This window comes from Amblyraja radiata, chromosome 20 (genome assembly GCF_010909765.2).
Source record: "Amblyraja radiata isolate CabotCenter1 chromosome 20, sAmbRad1.1.pri, whole genome shotgun sequence".
Taxonomy (NCBI): domain Eukaryota; kingdom Metazoa; phylum Chordata; class Chondrichthyes; order Rajiformes; family Rajidae; genus Amblyraja; species Amblyraja radiata.
Genome location: NC_045975.1, coordinates 20,054,888 through 20,078,413, shown reverse-complemented (window position 1 = coordinate 20,078,413; position 23,526 = coordinate 20,054,888). Strand labels below are relative to the sequence as shown.

Genomic DNA, 23,526 nt, shown 5'->3' with positions numbered 1-23,526 from the left:
GACTATGTTTAATAACGGAATGCAATCAAATGTGTAGGGCCACTTTTCAACATAATTGTATAAGGGGTAAGAGTGTTGTAAAAACAAGCCTGAAGGCTTTGTGTCTCAATGCAAGGAGCATTCGTAATAAGGTGGATGAGTTGAATGTGCAGATAGCTATTAATGACTATGATATAGTTGGGATCACGGAGACATGGCTCCAGGGTGACAAAGGCTGGGAGCTGAACATCCAGGGATATTCAATATTCAGGAGGGATAGAGAGAAAGGAAAAGGAGGTGGGGTAGCGTTGCTGATTAGAGAGGAGATTAACGCAATGGAAAGGAAGGACATTAGTTTGGAGGATGTGGAATCGGTATGGGTAGAGCTGTGAAACACTAAGGGGCGGAAAACTCTGGTGGGTGTTGTGTACAGGCCACCTAACAGTAGTAGTGAAGTTGGAGATGGTATCAAACAGGAAATTAGAAATGCGTGCGACAAAGGCAAAACCGTTATAATGGGTGACTTCAATCTACATATAGATTGGGTGAATCAAATTGGCAGGGGTGCTGAGGAAGAGGATTTCTTGGAATGTATGCGGGATAGTTATCTAAATCAACATGTAGAGGAACCAACGAGAGAGCAGGCTATTTTAGACTGGGTATTGAGTAATGAGGAAGGGTTAGCAGTCTTGTTGTACGTGCACCCTTGGGCAAGAGTGACCATAATATGGTTGAGTTCTTCATTAGGATGGAGAGTGACATTGTTAATTCAGAAACAATGGTTCTGAACTTAAAGAAAGGTAACTTTGAGGGTATGAGACGTGAATTGGCCAAGATTGACTGGCAATTAATTCTAAAAGGGTTGACGGTGGATATGCAATGGAAGACATTTAAAGACTGCATGGATGAACTACAAATATTGTTCATCCCAGTTTGGCAAAAGAATAAATCAGGGAAGGTAGTACATCCGTGGATAACAAGGGAAATCAGGGATAGTATCAAAGCGAAGGATGATGCGTACAAATTAGCCAGAAAAAGCAGCATACTGGGAGAAATTCAGAGACCAGCAGAGGAAGACAAAGGGCTTAATTAGGAAAGGAAAAATAGATTATGAAAGAAAACTGGCAGGGAACATAAAAACTGACTGCAAAAGTTTTTATAGATATGTGAAAAGAAAGAGATTAGTTAAAACAAATGTAGGTCCCTTGCAGTCAGAAACAGGTGTGTTGATCATGGGGAACAAGGATATGGCGGACCAATTGAATAACTACTTTGGTTCCGTCTTCACTAAGGAAGACATAAATAATCTGCCGGAAATAGCAGGGGACCGCGGGTCAAAGGAGTTGGAGGAATTGAGTGAAATCCAGGTTAGCCGGGAAGTGGTGTTGGGTAAATTGAATGGATTAAAGGCCGATAAATCCCCCGGGGCCAGATAGGCTGCATCCCAGAGTACTTAAGGAAGTAGCTCCAGAAATAGTGGATGCATTAGTAATAATCTTTCAAAACTCTTTAGATTCTGGAGTAGTTCCTGAGGATTGGCGGGTAGCAAACGTAACCCCACTTTTTAAGAAGGGAGGGAGAGAGAAAACGGGGAATTACAGACCAGTTAGTCTAACATCGGTAGTGGGGAAACTACGGAGAACCAGTGGATGTGGTGTATCTGGACTTCCAGAAGGCTTTCGACAAGGTCCCACATAAGAGATTAGTATACAAACTTAAAGCACACGGCATTGGGGGTTCAGTATTGATGTGGATAGAGAACTGGCTGGCAAACAGGAAGCAAAGAGTAGGAGTAAATGGGTCCTTTTCACAATGGCAGGCAGTGACTAGTGGGGTACCGCAAGGCTCAGTGCTGGGACCCCAGCTATTTACAATATATATTAATGATCTGGATGAGGGAATTGAAGGCAATATCTCCAAGTTTGCGGATGACACTAAGCTGGGGGGCAGTGTTAGCTGTGAGGAGGATGCTAGGAAACTGCAAGGTGACTTGGATAGGCTGGGTGAGTGGGCAAATGTTTGGCAGATGCAGTATAATGTGGATAAATGTGAGGTTATCCATTTTGGTGGCAAAAACAGGAAAGCAGACTATTATCTAAATGGTGGCCGACTAGGAAAAGGGGAGCTGCAGCGAGACCTGGGTGTCATGGTACACCAGTCATTGAAAGTAGGCAAGGTACACAAAATTGCTGGGGAAACTCAGCGGGTGCAGCAGCATCTATGGAGCGAAGGAAATAGGCGACGTTTCGAGCCGAAACCCTTCTTATGCCTACTTTATTGAAAGTAGGCATGCAGGTGCAGCAGGCAGTGAAGAAAGCGAATGGTATGTTAGCTTTCATAGCAAAAGGATTTGAGTGTAGGAGCAGGGAGGTTCTACTGCAGTTGTACAGGGTCTTGGTGAGACCACACATGGAGTATTGCGTACAGTTTTGGTCTCCAAATCTGAGGAAGGACATCATTGCCCTAGAGGGAGTGCAGAGAAGGTTCACCAGACTGATTCCTGGGATGTCAGGACTGTCTTATGAAGAAAGACTGGATAGACTTGGTTTATACTCTCTAGAATTTAGGAGATTGAGAGGGGATCTTATAGAAACTTATAAAATTCTTAAGGGGTTGGACAGGCTAGATGCAGGAAGATTGCTCCCGATGTTGGGGAAGTCCAGGACAAGGGGTCACAGCTTAAGGATAAGGGGGAAATCCTTTAAAACCGAGATGAGAAGAACTTTTTTCACACAGAGAGTGGTGAATCTCTGGAACTCTCTGCCACAGAGGGTAGTCGAGGCCAGTTCATTGGCTATATTTAAGAAGGAGTTAGATGTGGCCCTTGTGGCTAAGGGGATCAGAGGGTATGGAGAGAAGGCAGGTACGGGATACTGAGTTGGATGAACAGCCATGATCATATTGAATGGCGGTGCAGGCGCGAAGGGCCGAATGGCCTACTCCTGCACCTAATTTCTATGTTTCTATGTTAATTCCCAATGTTATTATTTGCTTTAATCCATAAAGATGGATTAATTAAATTGTGAACACGTGAAACATTAAAACCGCAGTGTTCGATTGTCACTGCTACCGTTGACACGTTATTACAGAATGCATTTTAACAGCAAATCAATGCTCTTAATATGGAGTATCAGTACTGTATTTAATGAGCGTTTATCAATAATTTATTTTAAAATCTGGTGCGTACAAACTGGGTATCTTCATTGCTGTTCACAACACTTACATCAAATCTGAATGTCCGGTAATGTGGCGTTTTGACACCTTTAAACATATTACCAAAATAACATTTGATGCAGTTATGTCCTTTGGCCATATCTTGTCAGTTAGTGTAATGTTTAACCTGTCAGATGGGTATAATCGGTTTTAACAGCTATTATCATAAAATGCCTTTAGAAATTTCCATGCAACCTGTATATTTTGTTATGGATAAATTATGTGGGAAGCGAGAGTGTTTCTGTGCCAATAGCAATAACGACCCATGCAATGGCCATGTCATGGTAATTTTCGGTCCTTCACAGAAAACATGCTTGCATCAATCTGTAGTGTGCATGGTTAAGCATATATGTTACCATGATCCAGGATTTATTGACACAGGTTGATCACACACTGAATAATCCAACCACATCTTTGTTTGGAAGTGGAAAGAACTAATAAAAATTGCATTAATTGCAATGTGTAAAAAGAGTTGAGATACTGTATTATAATTTTGCTGCATGTCATTGTGGTATATATCATGTTTTGATTGGTGAATATGTTTAGTTTGTGCCTTTATTTGAAGCAGAAATAATATGTGAATGCTTCATTGAGCATAATTCCAACAGGTAACTACGCACTTCGTCCGAGCATATTATCGCACGCGTCATGCAAACCGTCTTAAATGACCACCGAAACTGTCATTTGGCAACCTAAAAAGCTGCCTAGGTTGGCCGGCTGGCAACAGGGGACAAAAAGTTAAGTGAGAGCCCTGCATTGAATTCACGGAAGTCACCACTCTGCATTACTAAGTGAAACTGTCACTTAACGTGCCTTTCTCACGTGATTTGATGCAGTTAAATTTCCAGGCCAATGCATCAACAAACTTCAAGTGAAAATGGCCTGATGGATGCCGTTGTCCCCATGCCAACCCATCCCATCTTTGTTTGTCTGGGCAGATCACCTCAGTCTGGAGATTTCCCCAAGGTAATAAGCCCATGCAAAATTCCCAAGAAGTTAATCTGCAAGTCGAATCAGTAGTAAAGAAAGCAAACACAATGCTAACATTTATTTCGAGAGGGCTTGTATACAAAAACAGAGATGTAATGCTGAGGCTCGATAAGGCACTGGTCAGGCTGCATTTGGAATATTGTGAACTATTTTCGGCAACATATCTGAGGCAGGATGTGCTGGCTCTGGAAAGGGTCCATAGGATGTTTACAAGAATCATCCCAAGAATAAGTAGATTTAACATATGAAGAGCATTTGACAGCACTGGACCTATATTCGCAGGAGTTTAGAAGAATGAGGGGAGACCTCATTGAAATGTACGGAATAGTGAAAGGCTTTATCTGGATGTGGAGAGGATGTTTCCACCAGTGGGAGAGTCTAGGACTAGAGGTCTTAGCCTCAGAATTAAAGGGCGTTCTTTTAGGAAGGAGACGAGGAGGAATTTATTTAGTCAGAAGGTGGTGAATCTGTGGAATTCTTTGTCACAGAAGACGGTGGAGGCAAAGTCGCTGGATATATTTAAGGCAGATATAGATATATTCTTGATTAGTATGGGTGGCAGAGGTTATGGGGCGTAGGCAGGAGAATGGGGTTAGGAGAGATAGATCAGCTAGGATTGAATAGCAGAGTAGACTTGATTTTCCGAATGGCCTAATACTACTCCTCCCACTTATGATCAGTGGTCACTGACATCTCACACACATCTCCCTACATATCACAAAATCAAGATCTTCCTTAATGCGGATTTAATTTGGACTCTTCTTCATGCCAATACATCCTGCTTACAAAGTACGGTACCACTATGATTTTAAATGTAACATTTCCACAAAATAAAATACTAAGGCAGCATTATTCATAAAGCGAAATCAGTCAATCTGAGAAAAAAATGACAGGACCCTCCTCCTTTTTCAGTCCTTCCAGCATTCAAACATAGCTGTTCCCTCCAGCACTCCCTAGTTCACCCTTCCATCTTCACCAATACCTGCTTCTCTTCGCATGGGATCATTCCAAGCAAATGTTGCAACACCTATCCTTTTACATCGTCCAAACTTTTTTTCCAGTGAAGCATCAATTGTACTTTCTTCAGTTAAGTTTGGTACTCATGGAATGGCCTCCACCAGCTTGAAGAAGCCAATCACAGATTGGATGATCTCTTATAGAACACTCCTATTTGGTCTGGCCTTCAGTAAATGCCCCATTTCCATTCTGGCCTCCCGGCCTCTGGTCTCCTATGCTGTTCAAATAAACCTCAACAGAAACTCGAGGAAAAGCATCTCATCTTCCAACTTGGCACAGCATAGACTTGTGGATTTAACATTGAATTCAAAAATTTCAGATAACAATCATCCCAGTTTTGCACTTCACATATCCAGCATTTCATTTTCTTCTTTCTCATTTTTGAGTAGCCAGATTTAATTTGTTTCTTCCAGTATACATGCCTCCGATTCACGCCCAAATTTACTTGTTAATATTCTATTGCCTTCTCTGCCCACTTACCAACAAAACTTCCAGCTGGTGCTGACGATGGCAGCCACGTTGTACTGCTCCTTACTGTTTTGTTCAAAAGGGAACTGCAGATGCTGGAATATCGAAGGTACACAAAATTGCTGGAGGAACTCAGCGGGTGCAGCAGCATCTAAGAAGGGTTTCGGCCCGAAACGTCGCCTATTTCCTTCGCTCCATAGATGCTGCTGCACCCGCTGAGTTCCTCCAGCAATTTTGTGTACCTTCCTTACTGTTTTGTATGTGTTTGTTCGTTTGTGTCGTCTGTGAAAACCTCACAAAGATCACTTACACGAGAGAGGTATTCATTGACATCAGACATACGGTACCTCCAAACACCAAATATTATAAACTGCAAACCCTTTTATATTCCGAGGGAATTCACCTCTTTTATTCTCGCTGGAGTTTACATACCTCCCCCCCCCCCCTGCATACGTGAGGCACAAATGCAACTCGCTGACCAGGTAATGAGGGTAGAGAGTGACTTCCCGGACTCCATGGTAATTGTTTTGGAGGACTTTAACAAAGCTAAGCACAGCCGAGACATTCCAAAGTACAGACTTCATGTTACCTGCCCCACCATGGGGAGAGAACACTCGATCATTGTTACACTTCAATCAAAAACGCATATCGCGCTGTTTCCCGGACGGCTCTGGGTCTCTCTGATTATTGTTTAGTTCGCCTTATTCCGACCTGCAGGAAGAAACTAAAATCTGCTGTGGTCAGAACAATGAAAAGGAGGACAAACAAGCGCATTGAAAACCTACAGTCCTGCTTTGACTGCACTGATTGGAATGTGTTCCTGGAAGCAACCACATGCCTCGATGAGTATACGGACACTGTGACATCATATGTCGACTTTTGTGAGGACAGTTGCATTCCCACTAGGACCAGGATCTGGTTCAACAACGACAAGCCCTGGTTTACAGCAGAACTCGGACAGCTCCGCCAGTCTAAAGATGAGTACTACAGGAGCGGGAATGCAGGCAGGCCAAGTACAAGCTGAGAAGAGGAATCAGAGCTGCCAAGGAAAGGTACTCCGAGAAGTTGAGGAGCAAGTTCTCAGCTGGTGATTCTTCCTGGTAGGGCTTTCAAGAAATCACCATCTACAATGGGAAAGCCCCCCCCCCCCTCCTTGGACAATCATCAGCTGATCAATGACCTGAACGTGTTCTACTGCAGGTTCGATATACAGGTAGGGTACCCCCTATCCCCCTCCCAAACCAACACTTAACACCTACTCACAGCCCGACTCCAGTCTGCAAAGACAGGGCCATTGTTCTCTACCCACCCTCTCCTTGCTGTACAACATCAGTCTGGCCACTTCTCCATCACTAACAATAGAAGTCGTGGAGGTGGAGAGGCTGTTCAGAAGACAGAAACGCCAGAAATCTCCAGGGCCAGAGAATGTTTCCCCCTCTGCCCTCAAGCTCTGTGCCGAACAACTGGCACCAGTCTACGCAGACATTTTCAACCAGTCCCTGCAAACCTGTACTGTCCCTGCCTGCTTCAAAGTCTCCACTATTGTCTCTGTACCAATAAAAACAAGGATTACTGGTCTTAATGACTACAGGCCTGTCGCACTGACCTCTGTAGTCATGAAGACCCTTGAAAGACTTGTGCTGGCCTAGCTGAAAAATATCACAAACCCCCTGGCCGACCCTCTGCAGTTTGCATACTGGGCCAATAGAGCGGTGGATGACGTAGTCAACCTGGGCCTGCACTTCATCCTCCAGCACCTAGACCGCCAGGGGACCTGTGCAAGGATTTTGTTTGTTGATTTTAGCTTTGCATTTAACACCATTGTGCCAGAGCTACACCACTCCAAATTGATTGTGCCTGAACCCCTCTGTCAGTGGAACACCAACTTCCTGACAGACAGAAAGCAGCATGTGAAGCTGGGAAAGCACATCTTGGACCCGCAGACCCTCAGCAAAGGAGCACCGCAAGGCTGCGTACTCTCTCCTCCCCTTTACTCTCTATACCAACGACTATTCCACAGACTCCTCTGTCAAGCTTCTCAAGTTTGCGGATGACACAACCCTGATTGGTCTGATCCAGGATGGGTAGGAATCTGCCTACAGACAGGAAGTGACACAGCTGCCGTCCTGGTGCTCAATGCTCTTAAGACAGTGGAATTGATAGTAGACTTTAAGAGAGATCCCCCTCCCCTCCCCGCATTCACCATCAACACCACAGTCACATCTGTGGAGTATTTTAAGTTCCTTGAGTAACCATCATCTCCAAGGACCTGAAATAGGGGGCCACCATCGACTCCAGTCAAAAAGGCCCAACAGAGGATGTACTTCCTGCGGCAGCTGAGGAAACACAATCTGCCACAGGCAATGATGGTCCAATTCCATACTGCCATCGTAGAGTCTGTCCTCACCTTCTCCATCATGGTCTGGTTTGGCTCAGCCACCAAGCATGACATCCGGAGGCTGCAGAGAACTGAGAAGGTTGTTGGCTGCAATCTTCCGATCAGCTGAGAAGGTTGTTAGCTGCAACCTTCCCCCCCCCCTTGATGAACTGTACACTGCAAGGGCCAGGAAGCGAGTGGGTAAGATCATCTCTGACCCCTCTCACCCTGGCCACAAACGTGGGTGGTAATGAATGAAACAAGCATGTTTTATGTTTGTTAACCAATGATCCAAATTACAAAATAGTGGCAGCAAAATTCACAACTTATTTCACCATTTTGAATGTATCGGGTACATTTATTATAAGCAGATTAGTCTGTGGAAAAGGAAGCAGCTGGTGATGTGTGATTTTTCTTAAATCACTTTAAGTTTTGAATTTGATCTAACTGCGCTCAAATGCTATTAAAGTAAGAAACCTTTATACAATGGGAAAACAGAGTAACATCCTATGCTACAGAGATGTTTCTCATTGGAAAGTTTTGTACAAGTAGTATTTTACTATTTTCAGGTTATAAAGATGAAGATAGTATTGAAAAAGTGTGAGAGGAAGTGGGACAGCAAAGAATGAAACCATCGCATACTCTCAAAGTGGTTAGGTGCAAAAGTAGAAATAAGCCTTGAAGCAAGTTCTTTGCTGCAGCTAGCTACAAAGGGAAGAACTTCAAAGGAGCATTTGCAATGATCATGGAGCATATCATTGATCAGATCTCTTGTCTGGATAATGGCACATGGCCTGCACATGTCAGTGGCAGTGGCCCTGTCGGGAAGTAAAGCCTGCAAACAGAACTAGTGCATGAATTACATAAGGAAATCCTGTGGTGGTGCTCCATTAATTGTAATTTTGCCACAGATCCTTTCAAAGCTTCATCAAGTAAGGGATACCTATTCTATGGTATTACAATCACAGAGGCTGACGTCCGAAGATCCTTCAGGGGGGTGAACCGTCGGAAAGCTCCTGAACCTGATGATATACTCGGTCGAGTTCTCAAAACCTGCGTAGACCAACTGGCTGGGGCTTTTGCGGACATTTTCAACCTCTCACTACTGAGGTCTGAGGTTCCCACCTGCTTTAAGTGGGCATCAATTATACCAGTGTCCAAGAAGAGTTAGGTGAAGTGCCTCAACATCTATCGACCAGTGGCACTAACTTCTGTGGTGATGAAGTGCTTTGAGAGGTTGGTTATGGTGGATATCAACTCCTACCTCAACAAGAACCTCGACCCACTACAGTTCGCCTACCGTCACAACAGGTCAACGGAGGATGCGATCTCACTGGCTCTCCACTCCGCATTGGACCACTTGGACAATAAAAACATACGTCAGGCTGTTGTTTATAGACTACAGCTCAGTGTTCAATATCATCATCCCCTCCAAGCTGGTTACGCGAGGACGTGTGGTGTTGCGGAGCACCCATCCAAACACAAAAACGAGTGATTTTAAACATCTTATTGAAATTCGGAGGCACAGCGGTACATTTAAACATCCTTGTGTATCGCTGTGACACTGCAGGGACTTGTTTTAAAAGTTTCTACTTGTTTTTGTCTTATCAACTAACTGCCGAGCTCCCACAACTGTGGCTGGCAACCAGCTAGGAAACTGTAGCACACCAAAAGGGGAAAGAAAATCTGTCTGGACTTTTACACCTGCGTCCAGAACAATCCCCCCCCCCCCCCCTTCCCCCTACTGCCTCGTCAGCGCTGACCGGTCTGGCTTTCGTGCGGTGTGGGAGGATTTCTGCACCGCCTCGACCTTCTGCAGCCTTGGAGCCTGGAGCAGACGAGGCCTCCTCTCTCTTGGCAAGACTGAAGGAGATAGGAGGTTTCCAACAACTACTACTGAAGGCAAATCCTTTTCGTTGCTGCAGGAGCAGCGAAGACCAGCTGGGATTGCCTGCGAGGTCAGCATCTCGCCACGGAATGCAGGAGAGGCTAGATAGCCGGGCGAAGAGGTGGTGACGCAGCAGTTTTTCGGGGGAGCCGCCATTATCATCGTTCGAGGCAACACCACTTTGCCTCCCTCCCTCGAACTGTTCCATATTGTTTTTGTGTTGGACTTGGCCTCGTGCCATTTGGACTGTCTGTGTCAGGCATTGTGTGTGAGTGCTATGTTTAAATTGTAGCGCCTGATACCATGCAGGTTCAGTGTTCTGGAAGAGCAGGGCCTTCCAGGAGCTATGCAGAAGTGGCTGCTTCAGCTGCTCCTCTTGCGGCCCGGTTCCCAATGAGGAACCTGCCTTTCGAGCATGGGATAAAGTGCTACTTGCCCCCTCAGATGAACCTGGAGGACTGCTCGGCTGCCCGTGGCCGTGGCGGCCAAGCCCGCAGGTGTCCTGTATGTGGGAAGGATGTTCGGGAAGGCAGTGTTCTTCCTCGAGTCTGTTGAGGGGGTGAACGTGGCAGTGAGTAAAAGGATCTCAGTGGGGCGAACATTCCTGCAGATCGAGCCATTGGCAACCACGCGCAGCGAGTGGTCCTGTCCAACATCACAAATGAGACCTCCGTCCCCACCTTCACACCCTGGGGAAGGTACTCATGGACATCACCCCGATATCCCAGAGGTTCTGCAGGAAGGAGCTGCGGCACGTTCTTTTCCTCCAGAGCAGCTGACGATGTTGCTGCACCGGGAGGAGGTAGTTGACGGGCGCTTCTGTGTCCAGCAAGATGGGTGGGATTTGACCGTCTACTGGACATCGGAGCGCCCAAGGTGTCGTGTCTATAAAGTAGTAAGGCATATTCAGAGGAATTGCCCCAAATCCCGGGCAGAGGCCTGCTCTCCTGGTGCCACTAATCCCCCTCACCCCCCACCGCTCCCACCCCCTGTAGTTGAGTCAGGGAATGCTGGGGTTGCAGGCAAAGAAGTTGAAACACATGGGGAACAAAACCCCGGTGACAAGTACGTTCCACCCATCCCGTTACCTCTCGTTAGGGAGTCTGCAAGCCACATAATCCAGCCGGGGGCGATGGGGATCGGGCAGGAGGAGGGGGTGCCACAGAGGAAGGTTGCTCAGGTGACCCCAGAGTCGGTGAGCTCCTCCCCATCGAAAAAGAGGAGGAATCTCTCTAGTGAGGAGTGGAAGGGGGATGAATGGGAATCCTCCAAGGTAGTACTGTGATGGAGGAAGTCTCCTGCTCTCTGGTTCAGACTCCGGTTTCATGTTCTGGAGGGGATTCTGGGGAGGGTGGCGATGGGGACCACTCGGGTGATATGGGGCAGGAGGAGATTCCTGTTGGGAAGGGAGTCCCGCATCAGGCACCCGAGGAAGCCCAGGAGAAACCCACCCAAGACGAGGTGCAGAGCACGCCTCTGGAGTTAGAGACTGTAGGCCGGGAGTGGGTGGGGGAAACCAGGCCTTTTCTTCCTCAGGACCTGGCTCTGGAGGGAATCCCTGAGTCTGGTGCACCAGAGTCCACTCTGGGCCAAACTGGGGGGAGGGATAGACGGTCGATAGTCTTGACACCCCAGGTACATCGGGGAAAGACCCCTCTGCCATTGGCCCCAGGCTTGGGACTGAGGTGGAGGAGAGACCAGCGGGTGGAGCAGAGGCAACTGTCGCACAGGGTGGGGCAGGAGTCTCAAGCACCAAGGGTGTGTCCGGGGATGGTAACTATCTGCAGTGGATACGGTCTAACCAAATAAATCGATTAAATAATTTCAGAAAAATACAACAGTTTATGTATTGTGCCAAATTTAATCTTGTCAAGTATGCCAAGCCAATCAACAGGAGCATTATCAACCAAAATTGGATACCAAACAAAATAAGGAGATATTAAATAATATGAAAGGAGAAGGAAATAAGTATTATGTTGGCAGATTAAAGCGAGAAAGAGCTTAATTAAGGGAACTCCGGAGTTTAAAGTCTTAGCAACTCAACACACAGTTATCAATAGGGAAGCGATAAAATCCAAAAGAAGTCTCAAAGTAGATCCTTTGTTCATCAACTAAAGTAGAGGGTTACATGGAAGAATGGGAAGAGTTCACTAGGGAAAATGAATTAATATTTGTAAAATACCAAAAGAGAACGACACTGAAAGGTTTCAACTTAATGATTTCATTAAGTTGACCACGTGAAGATTGCAACCTTTACGTGGTCCTACAACTTTAGGCTGTGCACACCATACGCAAGAAGAAGAAGAAGCCCTTTTCATAAAAGCAGTATCAATTGACATACTAATTTGAGGATGATATTCCAATAGAAAAATTACACCAATTGCATTGAGATATTATACCAAGTCCTATCTACCGTTGATTGGAATTAAAAAAATCCCATGGTACTATTTTAAAAAATAAGGAGAGTTATCCTTGGTATCTTTGCCAATGTTTATTTTTGAACCAATGTCTAAAAAAAGATTTTTCTGTCATTATAAATTTCATTTTATGGACTATTGTGCATGAACCCTCAGAAAATGAATGAATATACTGTAAAGTATTTTAGGACAATACTGAATGATGCCATGTGATTTTATTTCTTTTTTAAGATATGAACACTGAAATACTGAAAAAAAAATAGTAGAAAAGCAGTCAAAACAAAGCACGAGACATACTGAGACACAGTTGCCAGCTTTAAGGACGTTCAACAAAGGAGAATTTTACAATTGACATCAGGGAGATGAAGTCTTAAACTTTGTAATTGATAAACAATAAATAAAACATGATGATGCGAGTTACAGAATTTAATTTCAGGTGAATAAAACTGTGATAGAAAATTAGGTTTTTCATTCAATCAGTGGTATCTTAAGATTAGTTATCTGGGTATCTTTATTGCTGTTCACAACACATACATCTAATCTGAATGTCCGGTAATGTGTCGTTTTGACACCTTTAAATAGCAATGTTACAAAATTTTGAGATTTTAAAAATCAAGTCTGTAATTTATCCCATCAGATAAAGCATAAAAATAAGTTTAATTTGACACCTAATTCACTTTCATATCTCAAGTATTTAAAAAGTTATGGCCATTTTCATACTGGGAAATGAGCATCTTGTTCCCTATTGATTTTCTATGGACATAACAAAAAAGCTGTGATCGTGAACAGTCAAAAGCCCATAACTTTCTTAAAAATTAAGAGAACTGAATGAAATTTTCAGTTATCATAGATTGAAGCATTCTGAAACAAATATAAAATAATCTTACTTGGATGACCTGAAATTAAAGCATATAATTAGTTAGTTACCTAATTGTAGCTAATTTCAGACTTCAATTACTAGATCTAAACATCTATCCATTTCTTAATAAATGATTAACATTTTTAAATAGCCTAAATGTCCAAATAATATTCACAAATAATTCACAATAAAACATGATTTTTAAATCTCATTTACATTAATTTATAGACCAAATGGAAGGAATTTAGTGTTCAATTGCTGTAAATAAACTGCCCATTTAAATCAGCTTTCCAGTGGGTTCCTGTGAACGCGCTGGTTTAGAACATTCACATTGCGGTAGATTTGTGCCCCCAAATGCCGAGAAAAATACTGCGGGATATAATGGGCCCAAAATGAGCTACTCGCAATATTAAACTTTGTATAAAGGGATCTTTAGAAGCCCTTTTTAATGTAAAAATATACAGCATACCTTCAATTATTTGCTTTATGAGACCCTGCGGTTGCTGATGATCGCGGGTTTAGAGATTGATTTTTAAACTACTATAACTATTATACGAGGCCTTTAAAACTAATAATAGTTTTTGCGACGGGGTCTTCCAGCGATTTTTCGTTAATAATTAACAAGGCTGAACATCTTCGATTTGAACAACCTAGAGAAAATCGCGTTTTAAACCCGCCCCCCTCTAAACGGCGCCAAAATTGCGCACACCCGCAGCGACAGATTTTCAGCGACGCTTCAGGTAGGCTTTGCAACATACCTACTTTAAACATATTTCCAAAAGAACATTTGCTGCAGTTATGTCCTTTGGCCATCTCTTGTCAGTTAGTGTAATGTTTAACCAGTCAGATGGGTATAGTCGGTTTTAACAGCTATTATCATAAAATGCCTTTAGAAATTTCCTTGCAACCTGTATATTTTGTTATGGATAAATTATGTGGGAAGCGAGAGTGTTTCTGTATAACGACCCATGCTATGGCCATGTCATGGTAATTTTCGGTCCTTCACAGAAAACATGATTGCATCAATCTGTTGTGTGCATGGTTAAGCATGTATGTTACCATGGTCCAGGATTTAATGACACAGGTTGATCATACGCTGAATGATCCATCCACATCTTTGTTTGGAAGTGGAAAGAACTAATAGAAATTGCATTAATTGCAATGTGTAAAAAGAGTTGAGATACTGTATTATAATTTTGCTGCGTCATTGTGGTATATATCATGTCTTGATTGGTGAATATGTTTAGTTTGTGACTTTATTTGAAGCAGAAATAATATGTGAATGCTTCATTGAGCATAATTCCAACTGGTAATTACGCACTTCGTCCGAGCACATTATCGCACGCGGCATGCAAACAGTCTTAAATTACCACCTAAACTATCATTTGGCAACCTAAAAAACTGCCATGGTTGCCCGGCTGGCAACAGGGAAAAATAGTTAAGTGGGAGCCCTGTGATCCCCGTTTTGGATTTCTGTTACTGGGGAAATATTTTAACATCTTCTTTCCCGTTAATATCCAACAGAATTTTATATGTTTTAGTGAAAAACTCAAAACAACATGGCCCAATCTATTCAACCTCAAAATAAAACCTACTCAATCCAAAAATCAGGTTAGCGAACCACCTCTGAAGCAACTAAATGCTTCCTTGAATAAGGAGACCGGAACCATATACAATCGTAGTCACAAAGTCATCTGCAGCTGTAACAAGATCTTCCTAGCTTTGTTTCCTCTTCTCTTGCAATAAAGACAAACATTTCATTGCATTTACCAATTACTTACTGCACCTATGCCCTAACTTTGTACTTCTTGTTTGAAGGTACCCAGACTCCCTCTTGTCCTTATTAGTCTCACAAATTAAAACTTGCTTTTGTGTTTTTTCCCCTACAAAGTGAATAAGGTCACATTTTCCTTTTTTTTCTCACATTTTCCTTATTTTTATTAAACCAGTCTATATTTTTCACAACTTACTTTCCTATTTTCTTTATACCTTCTGCAAACATGGATACAATACCATCAATCTCTTCAAAATCAAATGAATATACAGTCGATAAATGAGGCACCATGGTTGTCATAGCATGCAAATCTGAGAATGATCCATTTATCCCATTCTCTGTTTCAATCAGTTAACCAATCCTATGCTAATCATAGAAACATAAAAGATAGGAGCAGGAATAGGCCATTCGACCCTTCAAGCCAGCATCGCCATTTAATATGATCATGGCTGATCATCCAAATTCAGTACCCGTTCCGGCTTTTTCCCCCCTATCTCTTGATTCCCTTAACCATAAGAGCTAAATCTAAAGGGCCTGTCCCACGAGCATGCGACTGCATATGGCAAGCGCGACCTAACGTGGTCGCTTGAGCCGTACGACCTCGCGGGGCCGGTCCCACTTCGATCGCCGGAGCCGAATGGAGTTGTGCGGAGCTGGTCCCGACATCGCGCGGGGCTCCAAAAAACTGACACTGTTCAAAAATTCCGTGCGGCAACGGCCTGACGGGCGTACGCACCGTCTCGACGCCGTACGCACCGTCACGACGCCGTACGCCTAGCGCGAACTTCCCGTGGACTTCGCTCGAACTTCACGTCAACTTGTACGGGATCATTCGACCTCCGCGCGGCCCCCGCTTCCGGTTTGGTCGCGCTCGCCGCATGCAATCGCATGCTGGTGGGACAGGCCCTGTATGGGGATCACTCGACCTCTGCGCGGCCCCCGCTTCCGGTTTGGTCGCGCTTGCCGCATGCAGTCGCATGCTCGTGGGACAGGCCCCACTCTTACTCACTCTTGAAAACATCCAGTGAATTGGCTTCCACTGCCTTCTATGGCAAAGAATTCCACAGATTCACAATTCTCTGGCTGAAAAAACCTTTCCTCATCTCAGTCCTAAATGGCCTACCCCTCATTCTTAAACAGTCCTAAATGGCCTACCCCTGGTTTTGGACTCCCCCAACATCGGGACCATTTTTCCTGCATCTACCCTATCCAATCCTCTAAGAATTTTATACGTTTCTATAAGATCCCCGCCCATTCTTCTAACTTCCAGCGAAAACAACCTGTCGACCCATTCTTTCATCATACGTCAGGCCCACCATCCCGGGAATTAAACTGGTGAACCTACGCTGCACTCCCTCAATAACAATAATGTCCTTCCTCAAATTAGGAGACCAAAATTGCACACAGTACTCCAGGTGTGGTCTCACCAGGGCCCTGTACAACTGCAGTAGGACCTCCTTGCTCCTAAATCCTAATCAATATATTACTCTGAAATCTATGGGCCTTTACCTTGTGTAATAATCCTATTTAATGCCACCTTATTAAATGCCTTTTGGAAACTAAATACACTACAACTAGAGGTTTAAATGGATGAGCCATGATCAAATGGCGGAGTAGACTCGATGGGCCGACTAGTCTGTTTCTATGATCTTATAGGTTTTACTCGATCATCTTCCTAATTGCTAATATCTTTATCAAGCATAATTTCTCTTTCATAAAACAACCAAGGAACCTGTGTGGCTGGCAGTGGCAGCAGTAGGTCTGGCCTGGAAGTGGCCAGCATTGGCACCCGGGATTGTAATGGGCCAGGAAGACAGTGTGTGCCAGGGATGGCGTAGACAGCAGAGGCTGTAAATAGCTGAAGAGGCTGCATGAGCCAGGTGTGGCATTGGCAGCCAGGGCTGTAAATGGCTGGGGTCGTGATGCAAGCCGGGGTGGCGTGGGCAAACCGGGCTGTAAATGGTCTGGGTCGCAGTGTGAGCCGGGGCTGGTGTAGAGCCCAATTAAAATGAGGGGTTACAGTATTTAAAGGTACCATTTAAAATAATAAATAGGAAAAATTCACTTTTGCAAATGCAGAGGAAATGGACCTGGCATAAGACAGTAAACACAAAAAAAGGGTTTGATAAGTCAAGACAGAGGAAGAAATCACTTAGATTGAGAGAGGAAACACAAGAGATTGCAGATGCTGGATTCTTGAGGAAAAACAAACTGCTGGATGAATTCAGCTGGTTAGTGGAGGGAAATGGACAGATTAATTTTCTAGTTGGGATCCTCCTGATGTTTCTCATCTTGATGAGAAACCTTACATGGTGTGTGGGTGGCCCATAGAGAATGAGAGTTAATGAAAGCATAGAAGGGTGAAACTAGGCAAAATGGTTGAAGGTGAAGCATTAGAACAAGGCAAGTGATGGAACATGATGCCATTTCAAAACAAAATAGCAAACATTTGAGGGTTCAGTGGAAGCTAGGAAGAAATTTTAGATATAGAGCTGACATAAAGTTACTCCCTGTAATGTTTCTTCAAAATGACAACTGCTTTAAACCAAATAATTTAAATTTCACATAACTGTATCCTGATATCAAACCATGAAGAAACTTGATCCATGTTTTGTGACTCGCTGATCTATCAAATTCATTCTAGACATGAAACCAATTCTTCACCTCAGATGAGAGTGTATTATGACACAGGCAATGGAAGAAAAGATAAAACAAAGTAATTTGATTGTGTACACTCTTTTGGCCTGCAGTACAATGTGTGAATTTGAACAAGATATTTTGTGTTCAGTTAAATGAATAAACTCGTTCTTACTTGGTGTCTTTACTTTTGTTTATGCCTTTGTAAAACAATACCCTAGTCAGTAAAACAGAAAACAAGTCTTCCAATGTTTAGAAGGGAACCAATGTGTGCACCATGTACTGCATAAAAGCGAAGGTTCTGTGGCATTGTTGGTACAGTGCCCTCCATAATGTTTGGGACAAAAACCCATCATTTATTTATTTGCCTCTGTACTCCACAATTTAAGATTTGTAATAGGAAAAAAATAATCACATGTGGTTAAAGTGAACATTGTCAGATTTTATTAAAGGCCATGTTTATACATTTTGGTTTCACCATGTAGAAATTACATCTGTGTTTATACATAGTCCCTCCATTTCAGGGCACATAATGTTTGGGACACATGGCTTGACAGGTGTGTGTAATTGCTCAGGTGTGTTTAATTGCCTCCTTAATGCAGGTATGAGAGAGCTCAGCACCAAGTCTTTCCTCCAGTCTTTCCATCACCTATGGAAACTTTTATTGCTGTTTATCAACATGAGGACCAAAGTTGTGCCAATGAAAGTCAAAGCAGCCATTATGAAACTGATAAACACAAATAAAACTGTTAGAGACATCAGCCAAACCTTAGGCTGACCAAAATCAACTGTTTGGAACATCATTAAGAAGAAAGAGAACCCTGGTGAGCTTACTAATTGCAAAGGGACTGGCAGGCCAAGAAAGACATCCACAGCTGATGACAGTAGAATTCTCTCTATAATAAAGAAAAATCCCTAAACACCTGTCCGACAGATCAGAAACACTCTTCAGGAGTCAGGTGTGGATTTGTCAATGACCACTGTCCGCAGAAGACTTCATAAACAGAAATACAGAGGCTACACTGCAACATACAAACCACTGGTTAGCTGCAAAAATAGAATGGCCAGGTTACAGTTTGCCAAGAACTACTTAAAAGAGCAACCACAGTCTGGAAAAAAGGTCTTGTGGACAGATGAGATGAAGATTAACTTCTATCAGAGTGATGGCAAGAGCAAAGTGTAGAGGAGAGAAGGAACTGCCCAAGATCCAAAGCATACCACTTCATCTGTGAAACACGGTGGTGGGGGTGTTATGGCCTGGGCATGTATGGTAGTAGCATACTGAATTTTGAAGTGTATAGACACATCCCATCTGCTCAAGTTCAAACAAATGCCTCAAAACTCATTGGCTGGCAGTTCATTCCGCAGCAAGACAACAATCCCAAACATACTGCTAAAGCAACAAGGAAGTTTTCCAAAGCTAAAAAATAGTAAATTCTTGAGTGGCCAAGCCAATCACCCGATCTGAACCCAACTGTGCATGCCTTTTATATCCTGAAGAGAAAACCGAAGGGGACGCGCCCCCAAAACAAGCATAAGCTAAAGGTGGCTGCAATACAGGCCTGGCAGAGCATCACCAGAGAAGACACCCAGCAACTGGTGATGTCCATGAATCGCACACTTCAAGCAGTCATTGCATGCAAAGGATATGCAACAAAATACTAAACATGACTATTTTCATTCACATGACATTGCTGTGTCCCAAACATTATGGTGTCCTGAAATTGGGGAGACTATGTATAAACACTGCTGTAATTTCTACATGGTGAAACCAAAATATATAACAATGGCCTTTATTAAAATCTGGCAATGTGCACTTTAACCATATGTGATTTTTTTTCTATTACAAATCTCAAATTGTGGATAGATAAATAAATAAATAAATGACGAGTCTTTGTCCCAAACATTACGGAGGGCACTGTATATCACTACTGTCTCATCATTGCAACAATTGCACATCAAGAACTGTTCTAGTTTGAGGGAGATTCTAAGAACTACTGATAATGTCAAGTTTAGATAAAGATAGCTTAAATTCCTGGAAACACTGCATTATCATCACAATTTATCAAAATCATTTCACATTAGGCTGCACTAAATTAAAGCCATTGAATACATTGGTGGAGGGAGTGGTCTCTGCAGAAAGTAGAAACAGGTGGGGATGGCAAGATGTGACTGGTGATTGAAGATGATGCAAATATTGGAGAAAGATGTCAAAACACGCTCTGTCTGCCAAGGTCTGCTGGGTCTCCTGGTTACAAACAATTTTAACCCCCATTCCGATCTTTCCATCCTGGGCCTCCTCCAACGCCAGACTGAGGCTACACGCAAACTGCAATAGTACCTTGTATTCCACCTAGGTAGCTTACAACCCGATGGTATAAACACTGAATTCTCCAATTTTCAGTAAAACTCCCCAACCCCTTCTCCCTTTCCTGTGCACCCATTTTCACACTATCCTGCCCCACTTCCTCTCTCCACCCTCTCCCCTTCTACCTTTATCCCCTCCCTTTGGCTTTGCATGTCATTCCTCTTCTCTCCTTTATCTGACATCCTTTTATCTCTTCATCTTTAGCCTTTGTCACTCACTCCACTCTTCTGCCACCCCCTCACCTGCATCCACCTATCATTTTCCATGCTTTGCCCCGCCTCCAACTTTATTTTCTGGTTTTCTCCTCCCAACTACAATCAGTCTGAAGAAGGGTCAGGACCCGAAATGCCATCTATCTATTCCCTCCACTGGTGCTGTCTGACCCACTGGAGTTACTTTCTCAAGGAAGTATGCCATATGCTTTCTTCACCAGCGTGTTGCCACTTTAAGGGAGCAATGGACTTAAACCCTCAGGTTCCTTTCTTCTTCAGCATTCCTTATTATCACTCGCTGTACATGTCCTATCTCTATTTGACTTCACTTGTTGGGATTAAATTCCATCTGCAAAATGCTCCACTGTAGTTTCCAACTGTTCTATATCTTACTGAAGTTTAGACAACCTTCCTCACTCATCATAACACCACCAATTTTTTGTGTCATCTGTAAAATTACTATATGCGCCTCATACGCAGGAGGTTGAGGCGAGACCTGATAGTATATACAATTATGAGAGACATAGACAGACAGCTAAAATATTTCCCCAGGATGGAAATATCAACTACAAGATGGCATAGGTTTAAGATGAGAAGTGCAAACTTTAAAGGGGATGTGCAGGACAAGTTTTTTCTTTTTTTTTTGACACAGAGTGGTGAGTGCCTGGACCCACTGCTGGGGATGGTGGTGGATGCACATCCACTAGCTCCAAACATAGCTGACCATTTTGATTGTTCAGGGGGTACAATCTTACCTTGAATGTCAATTAGATATCAAAAAAATATATGCAAACAATATATGCAAACAAGCTTATTGCCAATGTAAAATCAGTTAAAATATGGACCTGAATAAAAGTAAAAGTTCAAAGTGGAAAGTGTTACAACTTGAGTTTTATCCCCTGTCAATATGCACCGATTGATTGGATTGACACTATGATGTTCTGAAATAACATTCAATTAGACAGCATGTTTTATTTCGATACAACCAAAATAAAATCAAAGAAAATGTTGCAAAGGAGGGCCAATGTGACTGTACCAATTGATAATGAGCTGCCTAGCCTGAGCCCATGTGCCCAAAGCCTGTACCCTTCAAAAACAGACATGGGGTCTTAAGTACACATATATGCAATTTTTAACTGAGGTCATAGTCATAGATAGTCATAGAGTGATACAGTGTGGAAACAGGCCCTATGGCCCAACTTACCCACACCGACAACATGTCCCAGCTACACTAGTCCCAACTAGGCCCATATCTAGGGACTAGAGACAGAAATTAGCTACTGATTGGCTACAATCTCGCATATTTACATGCAAATGTTAATTAATATGCACTGTCCCTATAAACAAAACATTATTATTATTATTATCCCTCCATATCTCTCCTATCCATGTACCTGTCTAAAGGTGAAGGAAATAGGTCCTTCCTATTTTCTCTAAACCTCTCATAATTAAAATGATACAAATATCAGGGTGGACTAAGATATTTAAAATTATGAATGTGATCAACAAGATTGTACATGGGGAAATGTTTTTAAAGAATAATGGACATAATTATCGCAATACCATTAACAGATCATGTTGTGGCAAATACACATGTAGTTTCTGCACAGACAGATTGAAGCATTTCATTGATGCTTGGGGAAGGAGGAAAAACTGTAAGAAGAAATTAGGAAAAAGCATTCTGAGGAGGTTTGCGAATATTGCAAATAAAGACAGGGACCAGATAGCCAATTGCTGGTCCAATATGTTATATATTGGACCTATTTCCTTCGCTCCATAGATGTTGCCTCACCCGATGAGTTTCTCCAGCATTTTTGTTTACTTTCTTATGTTATATACACGGTTGTGTTTCTTACTTTCATTTCTGGTATATTTTTCAAATCAATGTTCCTTTTAAAATGTTTTTCCATGCAAATGTTCATAATTCCATATACCCAATTATACACCCAAGTGTAATCATAAAAAACATGGTATATTATAATTCTGGCCGTTAAATGACAATTCCCCGACTCAACAATCCGCTGCAATAATTTGAGTAAGTATACACTCCTTTGTTGTAATGTTGCTACTATATTCCAAAAAGGCTCACTCTCGTAACCAAATGCCACGATACACACGCGAGGTACCATCAAATTAAAATATTCAGCTCTAGAAGAAAATATATTTAATTATTTTCTCAACAATTTATACATGTTTGATAATATCCTCAAGAGACAAGCTGGGAGCTTTAGAGGGCGACCATACATTATTGATAAATTGACGTGAAATAAAATGGGGTTTCTATGCGACACAATATTCGAGTTCCAATTCAGGATGAAAACAGCAATTCTCCCGAGATCTGCATCCTCAAATTATATTACCTTAGTTTTAAACCGCGCCAGATACATTGCTGTGCTGTACTATAGGCAGCTTCAAATCATCCGTGCTGCGAGTACCTCTTTTGAGCAAAAGGCTTTGAAATGTGTACCACCAACAGTTTCCAGCTATCACAATTGGGCGGTCCAAACTCTTCGCCCGAGAAGCAAAACCGATAAAATTATTAGCGACAACCCCTCCCCCAATTAACGCCAACGTTCAACGATCCCAAATTTTAACGGGCACTGCAAGGTCAATCCACATGGTCAAGCTTCGTATTCTCATTGCGACAGCAGCTTGACGTCTGTCAGAACAAAAACAGCCAGCAGACCAAGTGACTGCGAGCGGGCCACGCTGACATACTCAGCTACCGATCTCCCCAACGTTACCACTGCTTGTCTTCTGTGCACACAGCGGGACAGTCAGGGAGAATACTCGCAGTTCGATCAACAGAGGCAGAGAGAGGAGCCAGACCAGCGCCCTTACCTTGTGTCGGGGCTGAATCGTTCGTTGCTGACAATTCGCTGCTGCGGCTCTCTCTTCATTCTTCCTGACACGGAGATGCTGCGCTGTCTCTGCCCGTTTCCCTGCGCGCTCGCCTGCGTTCGCGCGACATCGCAGTTCGCTCACTCGCTCGCAGGCGCGCGCATTCCCCGCTCACTCACTCACTCGCAGGCGCGCGCATTCCCCGCTCACTCACTCAGTGCGCGTGGCGCAGGCGCGCGCATTCCCCGCTCACTCACTCAGTGCGCGTGGCGCGGGCGCGCTCTACCTTCCGACAACCGCTCTCCAATCGCAGGCGGCTTGCGCGCAGCTGCATCTGCTCTGGTGCTTGACTGCATTTGGACGGTACGTGCATGTATGATGGGCGGCAAACTACAGTTATACACCGTTCATCTTGATTTAACATTTCAGCCCCTCCCAGGAGTTTGTTTTGCGTCCCATTGTCTTCCTGCATCCGCCAAACGGCTG

The 23,526-nt window shown here is 43.4% G+C and overlaps 1 protein-coding gene across 3 annotated transcripts in view; it reads right to left on the bottom strand.

Annotated features, from left to right (window-relative positions):
• The window catches only part of LOC116984660, a 147,717-nt gene that overhangs the window by 97,885 nt on the left and 26,306 nt on the right, over positions 1 to 23,526 (bottom strand). Inside the window, exon 1 of one of the 3 annotated variants that reach the window (XM_033038949.1) lies at positions 23,041 to 23,225. The exons of 1 other annotated variant lie outside the window; for it this stretch is intronic. The gene's annotated coding sequence lies outside the window, so the exon portion shown is untranslated. Of the gene's footprint in view, positions 1 to 22,559; positions 22,943 to 23,040; positions 23,226 to 23,526 lie in introns of those variants that run through there. One more of the 3 variants, XM_033038950.1, reaches the window with a different exon arrangement.